We start from the raw sequence: 12831 nt of genomic DNA on the forward strand, positions 1-12831 counted from the left end.
ATTCATTAGTTAAAAAACTGAAAACACGGAAGTTAAAAATGTATTTAAATACAATTGAGGCAAAAAAAAAATCTTTAAAAAATGGGTCTAGGCTAGTTAGAGCTCATTCTGTTTACATGAGCATAGAGAAAGCAGGGAACTATACTTGTCTTGATTCTCCACCACTTTGGTCCTTGTGTCATACAAAGGAGGTATACAGTGCCAGCAAATGCACTCTGCATTCACTTTGCACATACATAAATGACTATGTGCAGCTGAGCTGCTGCATTTTAAAGGGCTTTTTAATTATTGCCCCCATGTGTTTGTTTAGGTACCTTTTAAAAACGCCAAACATCCGGCCCACATGCTCAGGGTTTAGCAGATCACTATATTTGGGGTCGGGAAGGAATTTTCCTCCAGGGCAGATTGGCAGAGGCCCTGGAGGCGCTTTGCCTTCCTCTGCATCATGGGGCATGGGTCACTTGCTGCAGGATTCTCTGCACCTTGAAGTCCTTAAACCACAATATGAGGCCTTCAATGGCCCAGACATAGGTTGGGGGTTTGTTACAGGACTGGGTGGGTGAGATTCTGTGGCCTGCATTGTGCAGGAGGTCAGACTAGATGATCAAATGGTCCCTTCTGACCTTAAAGTCTATGACTCTATGAGTCTATGATGTGGTATACTACCCATCTGAGTCCCATGAAGACTCTGGAAAGTTGAGCCTTGGTTTCTAAACACATGCATGAGTTAGGAACACGAATTGCACTCTTGGCAGTCCTCAGAGGGCAGACAATCCTTTTGGGATGTCTCCCAGCTGGCACAGATCACAGCAGTACTTAGGTGGCTCAGGATATGGAACCAGGGAACTGCAACCAATTCTCTGTTGCCTGCCTCTAGCAGATCTTGACACAGGATAGAATCCAGCCCACAAAAACTGAGAGTCAGTGAAGTTAAGTGACTTGCCCATAGCCACAGAGGGGAGTCAGTATCAGAACACAGGAGAACTTTCCAGTTCTAGCTCCTGTTCTCAGATCACCCATCTGTCCGTGTGGATCAGTCAAATATATGAAGTTGCTCTTGTTCGCAAGATAGCATTAGATGTAAAGTATTATTAGTCAAGTAATACCTGGGGGTTCGGGATAGTACATTTTCTAAGCATCTTTTTTTCCAAATAAGTTAAGAAAAGTTAAAATACCCCATAGAACTATGTCCTACCTGGGAACTGAAATAAAAGTTATTTCTAAGAAACTAACTCCTTCCACCCAACTCCTGCATTGCTGGGTAACAGATGGCATGGCACTGGTGGGACTCTATTGGAAGCAAGCCATCATTTATTCATCTACTTACTACAAGCAGATGGGCACCAGTGCACAGAAGCCAAATTCAAGAAAACGGAGAGTCTGGATGGAAAACAAATTTAAACCTTGCTAGCACAGCAGGTCTGTATTTTCATCTATTTAAACAAGTCACCCAAAGAACATAACTAAAACCGTTGATGCTTCTAGTTATTTTCCTTTTGTCTCACAATCTCCTAGTCCAAAATATCCAACTGCTGTACCGAAACAAACACATTGTGACAAAGTTCCTCCTCTACCTTGGTGGCTCCTGCGCTTATTGGCAGATTTGCTCACCTCAGTGATCTCCTCCATAGTCTGGATCAGCCCCTCCTGTGTCTGATCAGGAGTTGGGAGGTTTGGGGGAACCCGGGCCTATCCTCTACTCCGGGTTCCAGCCCAGGGCCCTATGGATTTGCAGCCATCTATAGTGCTTCTTGTATCAGCTGTGTGACAGCTACATCTCCCTGGGCTACTTCTCCAAGGCTTCCTCCAAACACCTTCTTTATCCTCACCACAGGACCTTCCTCCTGGTGTCTGATAATGCTTGTGCTCCTTAGTCCTCTAGCAGGACAGCCTCTCAGTCTCAGCTCCTTGTGTCTTTTACTCCCAGCTCCTCACACGCACTTCCTCTCCTCTAGCTCCTCCCCATCTGATTGGAGAGAGCTCCTTTAAAAACCCAGGTGCCCTGATTAGCCTGCCTTGATTGGCTGCAGGTGTTCTAATCAGCCTGTCTGCCTTAATTGGTTGTAGCAATTTCCTGACTACTTTAGCGCAGACCCTGCTCTGGTCACTCAGGGAGCAGAAGCCTGCTTCTCCTGGGGCCAGTACTGACTCTTCCTTTGACCACTCTGCTGTAGAGGAAGGAGGGAGAGGGCTGCTGCTACTGCTGCTGCTGTTCCTGCTGGGCGCTGGGCCCTCGCTGCTGCTGTTCCTGCTCCTGCTGCTTCCCTGGCTGGGCTGGACACCACCATCCACCCCTCTCTCTGCTGTCTGTTTGCTGGCTGGCTGGTGGTTCCTCCCACCTCAGTTACTGCTGTTATTCCACCTACAGCCCCTTGGGGGGGGGGGCTGCTGGCCTGCTTCCCAGAGAGGAGGGGAGTGAGGGACCCCAGCTCTTGTTGCTGAGACCACCGCCCTCTGAGCGGGGTCCCTCCTGCCTGGACGCCAGACCACCACAACCTGGGGCTGCTGAGGCTGTTGCTGGGGAGCTGTTGGTGCCCGGAGGAGGAGAAGAAGGAGAAGTCGGCCACCTGCTGCTGGAGACCGTATAAAGACCACTGTGGAGGGGGCTTTTCTGGACTGAGTCTTTTTTGAACTGTGCTCTTGTGGTGGGGGTTTGGACTGTGTCTGCTGGGGCACTGGGGGTGTGGCGTGGAGCCTGCCCCCGGTCCATCCGTGTCACCCTTCGCCCCCACCACCATCGTTGCCCCCTCCACCACCCCGCTGGCTGTTTTCCTTCTGCTTTGGACTCCTGCCTCTGGGTCTGAGCTGCTCGCCTGGCTCACCACGCCCACTTCCACCATTTGGGCCTGCAGCAGCAGCAGCAGCAGCAGCAGCCAACCATTGCCTTTTTGGCACAAGTGCCTGTGGGTGCACCACCTCCCCCCTCATACTGGACTGACCCCCTCCCCTTTGCCACATTTGTCCACCCCACCTATTTCCCTCTGCTGCCTGATAGTTCTGCCCCAGCCCTGTAGCTGTCCCCGTGGTCCCTCTACCCCAATCTCGGCTCGCCCTTTCCCCCCACCCTGTGCTCCCCCAGCCCTGATCGGTCCCCCCCCATGTGCTCACGCCCCCTCTCAGGCGCTTGTGCCCTTCCCCATTTGGTTTTCCATTGTTCACTGCACTCCCCCCTCTGCCGTTGCCCCCCCCCCACTCCCCTAGTGCAACTGGAGGAGCCGGAACCCCCCTCTGCGTTGGTGCCCTGCAACAATCCCACCTTTAGTCCTTGGTTGCTCCTATGCCCCTTTAGCCTTCCCCTTCTGGCGCCCTCCACCCCTGCCTGCAGCCTAGCGGGGAAGGGTGGCCGCCTTCTCTCCTTCCCCTCCCCTCGCTGTTTGTCCCCCTCCCCACTCTCGTTATGGCGGGGGATGCGGCAGGGGAGACCCCTCGCGATGCTCCCACTGCCCCTCCTCCACCTGCCCCCGTGTCCACTGCCCAAGCCTCTACCTCGACCGCCGCTGCCGATCCACCTACCACCACCCCTGCTGGGGCACCGGCGGCGGCGAGTACTGGGGAGACCTCCGTTGCTGCCACGTCTCTCGCCCCTTCTGATTTGGGGGGAGCCCCCCCAGCCGGTGGGAAGGGTCGGGGTGGGAAGAAGGGTAAGGGCCCTGCTAGAAAGGCCAGGCCCTCCATGGCGGAGACTGCCCCTGCTGCCGCAGCCCCGCTACCGGCTGCGGCATCCCTCCCCGCTATTCCCTTCACCAGCTCTGCAGGTGTCCCTCCCCCAGCCCCCAGGGCGTGGGCCCAGGTGGCGGCGGCCCCCCCCGCCTGCTGCTGCTCCTCCGACCGCTGCTTCCGCCAACATCTACAGCGGCCGGGGCCCCTTTCCCACTTTGACCAGGAAGCACGGCGTCCGTTGCCTCCTGGTGCCCGCCTCGCCCCACGTGGAGATCTACGTGCGGGCGTTGGCGAGGGTGGTGGGGCCCACGGCCATCGTGGCGGCCTCCAAAATGTACGGGAAGGTGGTCTTCTTCCTGGCATCGGAGGCCGCCGCCCAGGAAGCGGTAGAGACGGGCCTGGCAGTGGGGGGCGTTCGTCCCCCTGGAGCCGTTGGAAGACCTGGGGGTCCGCTTAATCTTGACCTCCGTCCCTCCCTTCCTGCCCAATGCCGCCCTGCTGCCCGCCCTTTCTGCCCTGGGGTGCCCCATCTCCGTCATCAGCCCTCTCCCCCTGGGCTGCAAGGACCCCGCCCTCCATCATGTTCTCTCGTTCCGCCGGCAAGTGCAGCTTCAACTGCCGCCGGTGGCTCGTGGCGGAGAGGCACTCGAGGGGTCCTTTCTGGTCCCCTACCAGGGAGCCCACTACCGGGTGCATTACTCAACGGGGGAGGCCCGGTGCTACCTCTGCAGGGCGATGGGGCACGTCCGGAGGGACTGTCCCTTGTCCCAGCACGGAGGAGCGTCCGGGACCCCTGGGCCCTGGCAAGGCGCCGGCCCTGTCATCGCCGGTGCCCCTGGCTGCCCAGCACCCGAAGCTGCCCCTCCTCCTCCTTCTCGATCCACCTCTGTGGAGGAGGGTGTGGCGGGGCTACCGCCGGACGTGGGAGAGGGCTCATCCCAGGGGGAATCCTCCCCAGTTTCTGCTGTCCCACCACTGCCTCCCCGAGTCCCTGAGCCATTGCCCTTGCCCCCTGAGCCGACCCCTGTTAGCCGGCCCCCGGATGATGCCATGGAGGGCTGGTCCTTAGTGCAGGGGAAGCAGGGCAAGCGGAAGGCTCGAGTTTGCTTACATCCTTCGGATTCGGAGGCCCCCCGGAAGAGCAGGAAGGGGGGCACTGATGACGAGTCTTCTGCCTTGCCCCCTAATGACTCCCATTGTGTGGAGCTGGCTGGGGATGCTGTGGCAGCACCGGAAGGTAACACCGCCCCTCCTCCAGGGTCCCTTCCCGTGGAAGCCCCCGAGGGAGCCTCTCTCGCCCCCTTCCCACTTGACGCCTCTGAGAGCGCCGCGGTGGGTATCACCTCGGGTGCTGGCGGGGAGGGCCCTGGGGTGGTGGACGGTGATCTCCCTCCCATCTACGCGGAGATCGAGGCCCTGGGTTTGACCCCGGTCACGCAGGGGGAGGACGACCCTCAGCCGGCGGGCCTCGATCTGGGCGACCTCCCTACATCCCCCCTGTCCCTGGGTTCCCTTCCCCTACCCGCTGTTTCTGCTCCCACCTCTGAGGGTCCCCTGGAATCTTCTATCGACCTGGCTGCGGGTGGCACTCTGTTGACGGCCGCCGAGCCCCTTGGGGCGATGACCAGTGCCCCGCTGCCGAGACCCACTTCCCAGGGGATGTCCCTCTTGGGTGTGGAGGACCCGCCCTCCTTCCTCAGCGGGGACCCCATTGACCACCATCTCTCTCTGGATGCCGAGGCTGCCGCACGTGCCACAGTGGCTGAGCCCGGCATTGTTAGGGGTCCCCTGCCCACTTCCCAGATCCTTGAGCCTGGCCAGGAGGAGCCACCTTCCGATGTCTCACCTATGGAGGCTCCGGATCCTGCCTGTACCTCCTTCCTGGATTCTCTCCCTGATCCCCACCCTACTCCTGTTGGCTCTGTCCTTGTCCCCCCCACTTCCTGTGATGCCAGTGCCGCCCCTGGCAATACCTCCCAGGGAGCGGGTTCACTAGTTCTTTCCTGTCCCAACCCCCCAGGGGCCGCTGTTCTCCTTCCACTGCCCCTTCTTGACTCTGGGAGCGGGGCGGGTCATGTGGCGTCGGTCCATCTGCTGCCACGTTGGGGATCTGCCCCCTCCCTACCCACCTTGGTGGGCCACGGGGCTGTGACAGGGGCCCCACTGGGGGCCAGTCATCGATCAGTGACCCCACCCCCCCATGCGCTGAGGGAGGAGCTGCGGGAGTTCCTCGAGGATGTCCGTGGCTCCCGGAACAAAGTCCATCTTGCGCTCCAGCGGTGGGGGGATTTCCATCAGGTCCTCCGGGCCGCGAGGGCCCTCATGGGGGAGGGTAAGAGGACCGGGAAGCAGGCCGCCGCGGCCTACCAGCGGGTCCGTGTCTTCCGTGACTCCTTACTCACCTTCGGGGTTGGTCACAGATTGCTGCGCGGCCTGCCGGAGGCCGTGGGCGTGTCTGCCAGCGAGGATCCCCCCCAGCCCTCCTCATGGCGCCGATCATCCTTGCCACCTTAAATACCCGAGGCTGTAGGATGGGTCTCCGCAGGAGCCAGGTGCTCTCCTTCCTCCGGGAGGGGGGGTACTCTGTGGTTTTCCTGCAGGAGACCCATACGGATCCGGCCGCTGAAGCTAGCTGGTGGCTGGAGTGGGGGGACGGGGCCTACTTTAGCCACTTCTCTGTCTGCGCGGCTGGAGTGGCGACCCTGTACTCCCCCGACCTACAGCCCGAGGTGCTAGGGGTCGCCGAGGCTGTGCCGGGTCGCCTGCTGCACCTCCGGGTCCGCATGGAGGGGCTTGTGGTTAATCTCGTCAACGTTTACGCCCCGACATCGGCCCCAGAGAGGCTACGTTTTTATCTGCAGGCGTCCGCCTTCCTCGGCTCCCTGGATCCTCGTGAGTGCGTGGTCCTGGGAGGGGATTTTAACACCACCCTCGAGGAACGGGACCGCTCGGGGACCGAGCAGTGCCCGGTAGCTGCGGACGTCCTCCGGGAGATTGTCGACCGCCACTCCCTGGTGAACGTCTGGCGCGACCACCACCCAGACGACGTCTCGACATTCACCTTCGTCCGGGTGGAGGCCCATCGGTCATGCCACTCCCGGCTGGACCGTATTTACCTGTCACGTTTCCACCTTTCACGGGCCCACTCCTCCAGCGTTCGGCCGGCCCCCTTTTCGGATCACCACCTTGCCACTGTGACGGCCTCTCTCTGCGCGGAGAGGCCGGGGCCGGCCTATTGGCACTTTAATAATAGTTTGCTGGAGGATGCGGGCTTCGTGGCGTCCTTCCGGGAGTTCTGGCTGGCCTGGCGGGGGCAGAGGCACGCCTTTTCCTCGGCGTGGCGGTGGTGGGATCTGGGGAAGGTGCGCGCCCGGCTCTTCTGCCGTGACTACACTCGGGGTGCCAGCCGACGGAGGGATGCGGTGATAGGGCAGTTGGAGCGGGAGGTCTTGGAGCTGGAGAGGCGTCTGGCCGTCAATCCCGAGGATCCATCCCTCTGCGGAGCGTGCCGGGAGAAGCGGGAGGAGCTCCGGGCCCTCGAAGACCATCGGGCCCGGGGTGCTTTTGTTCGATCCCGCATCCACCTCCTTCGGGAGATGGATCGCGGCTCCCGCTTCTTCTACGCCCTGGAGAAAAGGAGGGGGGCCAAGAGGCACGTCACCTGCCTCCTGGCGGAGGACGGCACCCTCCTCACGGATCCGGCGGAGATGTGCCAGAGGGCCAGGGCCTTCTATGCCACTCTTTTCTCCCTGGATCCGACCGATCTTAACGCTTGCAGAGTGCTCTGGGACGGGCTCCCGATGTTCAGCACGGGTGACCGGGACCGGCTAGAGCTGCCTCTCACTCTGGCCGAGTTCTCGGAGGCCCTCCGTCACATGCCCACCAATAAATCTCTGGGCTTGGACGGGCTGACCGTGGAGTTCTACCGCGTGTTCTGGGATGTCCTCGGCCCAGACCTGGTCACCGTCTGGGCCGAGGCTTTGCAGAGCGGGGTCCTCCCTCTCTCGTGCAGGCGAGCCGTGCTGGCCTTATTACCGAAGAGGGGGGACCTCCGCGACTTACGGAATTGGCGTCTTGTCTCGCTCCTCTTGTCCCTGGATCAGGAGAAGGCGTTCGACCGGATGGATCACGGGTATCTCCTGGGCACTCTGCGAGCGTTCAGCTTCGGACCCCTGTTTGTGGGTTTTCTCCAGGTGCTGTACGCTTCTGCGGAGTGTCTGGTCAGGCTCAACTGGACCCTGACCGAGCCGGTCAGCTTCGGGCGGGGAGTGCGGCAGGGGTGCCCCCTCTCGGGCCAGCTGTACGCTTTGGCGATCGAGCCCTTCCTCTGTCTCCTCCGCAAGAGGTTGACGGGGTTGGTGCTTCAGGAGCTGGGGCTGTGGCTGGTCCTGTCGGCATACGCCGACGATGTGCTCCTCGTGGTCCAGGACCCGGACGACTTGGCGCGGGTGGAGGCTTGCCAGGCTGTGTACTCGGCGGCCTCCTCCGCCCGGGTCAACTGGGTCAAGAGCTCTGGCCTGGTGGTCGCGGACGGGTGGCAGGCGAGCTCCCTCCCACCTGCGCTTCAGGCCATCCGGTGGAGCGCGGGTCCGCTGCTCTATCTCGGCGTTTACCTTTCTGCCACGCATCCATCTCCGCCGGAGAACTGGCAGGATTTGCAGGGCAGGGTGACGGAGCGGCTCCGGAAATGGACAGGACTACTCCAGTGCCTCTCCCTTCGGGGGAGGGCACTGGTGCTTAATCAACTGGTCCTGTCCATGCTCTGGTACCGACTCAACACCCTGGTCCCGGCCCCGGGTTTCCTGGCCAACCTCCGGACGGTGATTCTGGAGTTCTTTTGGCCAGGGACGCACTGGGTCTGCAGGGGTCCTCCACCTGCCCCTGGAGGAGGGGGGGCAGGGCCTGAAGTGCTTACGCTCTCAGGTCCATGTCTTCCGCCTCCAGGCCCTGCAGAGGCTCCTGTTTGGTGCGGGTAGTCCGGCGTGGAGCGTATTGGCGCACGCCTTCCTCCGCCGCTTCCGAGGGTTCCGATACGACCGGCAGCTCTTTTACCTCCATCCGAGAGGTCTTCCGCGAGACCTCTCCGGGCTGCCGGTCTTCTACCAAGACCTCCTCCGGACCTGGAAGCTCTTTTCAACGACCAGGTCTGTGGCGGCCACCGTGGGGGTTGACCTCCTCGCGGAGCCCCTGCTACACAATCCCCAGCTTCGTGTGCAGGTGGCGGAGTCCCCCACGGTGTGCCAGAGGTTGGTCTCGGCGGGAGTCACCAGGGTCGGAGACCTCCTGGACTACGACCGGGAAGACTGGCTGGATCCCCTGACGCTCGCTCAGCGCATGGGGCTCTCCAGACCTCGTACTCCCCAGCGCGTACTTCAGGAGGTGAAGGCCGCTTTACTGCCCGCTGCTCGGGCTTACCTCGACCGGGTCCTGCGAGAGGGCACGCCCCGCCCACCCTCCACCCCAGGCCCCGTGGACGTTTTTATCGGGCCCCTGCCCCGTGGACCCAATCGGCCCCCTCACCCTTTCACTGCCAGCCGGCTGCATGATCTGCAGCCGGTTTTGTTCCAGACCGCGCCTCGGAAACATCTGTACTCGCTCGTGCTCCATACCCTTCACTATCTCACCCTCGCGTCCCGCCCCGATACCAAATGGCGGGACCTCCTGCCGCCTCTCGAGGGTGAGGAGCCCCGGTGGGCCAGCTTGTACTCTGCCCTGGTCCCAAGGCCCGCCGGGGATATCAGTTGGCGGCTCCTTCACGGAGCCGTGAGCACGGGCGTGTACTTGGCGTGGTTCACATCTGTCCCTAGCACCTGCCCTTTCTGTGGTGAGAAGGAGACTTTGGTGCACGTTTATTTGGAGTGCGCCAGGTTGCAGCCCCTGTTCCGGCTCCTCCTGAATATTTTCCTGCGTTTTTGGTTGCGCTTTTCCCCTCACCTTTTTATCTACACGCTCCCCATCCGTGGCCCCACGAAGTCGCGGGATCTCCTTCTCAACCTCCTCTTGGCCCTGGCCAAACTGACCATCTACAACACCAGGGAGAGCAGGTTGGCCGACGGGATTTCCTGCGACTGTAGGGCCTATTTCCGTTCCTCCGTCTGCTCACGCATCCGGGCAGAGTTCCTCTGGGTGGCGTCCACTGGTTCCCTTGACGCCTTTGAGGAGCAGTGGGCATTGTCCGGGGTTCTCTGCTCGGTGTCCCCATCGGGTTCCCTTCGTTTAGCCCTATGACCTCACTCCCGATCCTGTTTTTTTTTCATTAGTTGTCCCCCGTAATTATTTGGTGTCCCAGACCTGTGGGTCCTCCCCTTAGGCTGGGGGGGAGGCCCTTTAGAAGTGGGCGGCTTCGCCCGCCCACCCCCGCTGGATGCCAATAGGACCAGTATATTTGCCCTCTACCAGACTCCTGCACCCCACTGGCCTGGGTCTGTCACAACACACACACACACACACACACACACACACTCTGCTATCAATCAATCAATCAATCAATCACAGGTGTCGAGACAAAATTTTCAGACAATGCTGATGTATGACAAATGTTTCAAAGCTGTATGAATTCTCACTTCCTGTGTTCAAAATACCAACGAAATTCAAGGGTTTAAATGGCTGAAATGCCCACCCCTCTTGCTGTGACTCAGCACAAGTGGCTCTGATTAAGAAGCATTCAACAAAAATCTGGAACCAACAACCTAACATAGCTGCAAAAAAAATCCCATGCTCTGATGCTGGACTTTCACAAAACTGTTTACAAGAAATGCATTCTCCCACCTTAGTCTGGTAAGGCTACATCCCATCATTTGCAATTACAATTTGCCCTCAATCACATAGGCCATCATTAACTCTTGCTTGAATCATCAAAATCCAATGTATTTAGACTTGAATGCATCTGCCCTGCAAAATCTGCAAGAGTTACAGAACACAGCAGCACACCTCCTCAGTAATACAGGTTCACTTGAGTACATCAGTCCTATGTTTCACTCACTCTGCTGATTCCCCAACAGAACACTGAATCGAATCTCAGTCTTTATTTTCAAAGCTATAAAGGAAATGCGCCCAATATACCATCTTACTCTCTCAGACTTCAGTAGCTGTTTTCCTCAGGAACAACTGTCTACACATCACATGTAAAACTAAAAGATGCAGGAGACAGGGCCTTTTCAGGAGCTGGCCCAATACTATGAAATTCACTCCTGCAAAAACTTAGAATGACAACTAACATCACCATTTTTCATATTTACACCCCCCCACACACACACACACACACACACACTCCCTTTGCCCTCTGGGAAAGTGGTTTTCAATCTCTTTTCCATTTGCAGACCCTAGAAAATTTCAAAAGGAGGTGCAGACCTCTTTGGAAATCTTAGACATAGTCTGTGGACCCCCACAGGCAACGGCTTGAAAACCACTGTTCCTTTTTAAAGATAACCTTTCAAGAACCCCTTAGACAGTCTGCAAACTCCCACAGGTCTGGGCACCACAGGTTGAAAACCACTGCTCTGGGGGATATGGGAGAAATAGAAACCTCAAACAACAGATGCTAGTCACCTTAATTATTCTTAACTCTGGAAAGCATTTAGATACAACAGCAATTGGCACAACTGAAGAACTTAAAAAAATCCAATGGCTGATGTTGCTTCTATGACTATTCTGAGTTCTCTTTCCTTTCATTTTCCTTCTAACTCCAAATTAAAGGAAAAATCTTTGAATCTACAATTAAGATTTTCTAAAAATCAAAATTTACAGTCAGATCCTTTTTGTGTAAATTAGAATAACTTTACTGATTTCAACGGAGCTATGCTGATATATGGCAGATCAGGATCTGGCTTCCTAGTTAGAATTTTGTTGATAATGCTGGTCTATAGTGCTTGAAAAAGTAAAAATGTAGAAATCATTTGGGGGATTTTCTCTTGCTTTAAATTGATTGTGTGACCAAAATAGTACCCATTCCTCCATGAAATCTTAGAACTAGGCAACACACATTTATACTTAGGAAGCAGCTAATGATTGTAGAAGTTCCAAATGAACTCAAACAGATATTTCATGTATTTTATTTTTTAGGACTGAAGAAAGAGTCTCTTGAACCATACTACAGAATTAGATTAGACAAATAATTCCATATGAACTGTAACCCTATCTGTAGTATGCTGGTGCAAAATCATTTTTTTAAACCCTGACCATACAACCAATTTTTTGCCTGGGCTCAGTCCACATAGAATCAATTGCAAAAACTGCAAGATCGGGGCCTTATCTTGTATCATAGCTATAGGTCTTGTGACAGGGTCGGGCTACAGGGCTACAGGAGAGTGATCCTATTGGGATCCAGGAAGTGGGGGAGCCCACTGCTTAAAGATCCCCCTAGTCGTAAGGGGGGATCAACAAGGCCTGGAAACTAAGTTGTTTCAGGGGACAGCTAATGAAATAACAGGGACAGAAGTGCTGTCAAAGGGTCAAACAAAGGGAACCTGATGGGACACCGAGCAGAGAACCCCGGACAGTGCCCACTGCTCCTCGAAGGCACCAAGGGAGTCAGTGGACGCCGCCCAGAGGAATTCTGCCCAGATGTGTGAATGGATGGAGGACCGGAAAGAGGTCCCACAGTTACAGGAGACTCCATTGGCCAACCTCCTCTCCCTGCTTTTATAGATGCCCATTTTAGCCATGGCCAGGAGGAGGTTGACCAGGAGGTCCCGTGACTTTGTGGATTCACCGATAGGGAGTGCATAAATAAGGAAATGAGGGGAAAAGTGCAGCTAGAAATGCAACAGGCTATCTGTGAGGAGACAGAATTGAGGATGCAGCCTGGCGCACTCCAGGTAAACATGCACCAGAGTCTCCCTTACGCCGCAGAAAGGTCAGGTGTCCAGGATGGGGGTGAACTGCGCCAATTACATGCCCGTGCTCACAGCCTCGTGAAGGAGCCGCCAACTGACATCCCTGGTGAGCCTTGGGAGCAGGGTGGTGTATAAGCTGGCCCACTGGGGCTCCCCACCCTCTAGAGGTGGCAGGAGGTCCCTTCACTTTGTGTCTGGGTGGGACGCGAAGGTGAGGAATAGATGTTTCCTTGACGCGGTCTGGAAATGAACCAGCTTTAAGTCATGCGGACAGCTTATGGTGAAGGGGCAGGAAGGCCAGTTGGATTCATGGGGTAGGGGCCCGCTACAGGAGAGT

This window comes from Gopherus flavomarginatus, chromosome 4 (assembly GCF_025201925.1).
Source record: "Gopherus flavomarginatus isolate rGopFla2 chromosome 4, rGopFla2.mat.asm, whole genome shotgun sequence".
Classification (NCBI taxonomy): Eukaryota; Metazoa; Chordata; order Testudines; family Testudinidae; genus Gopherus; species Gopherus flavomarginatus.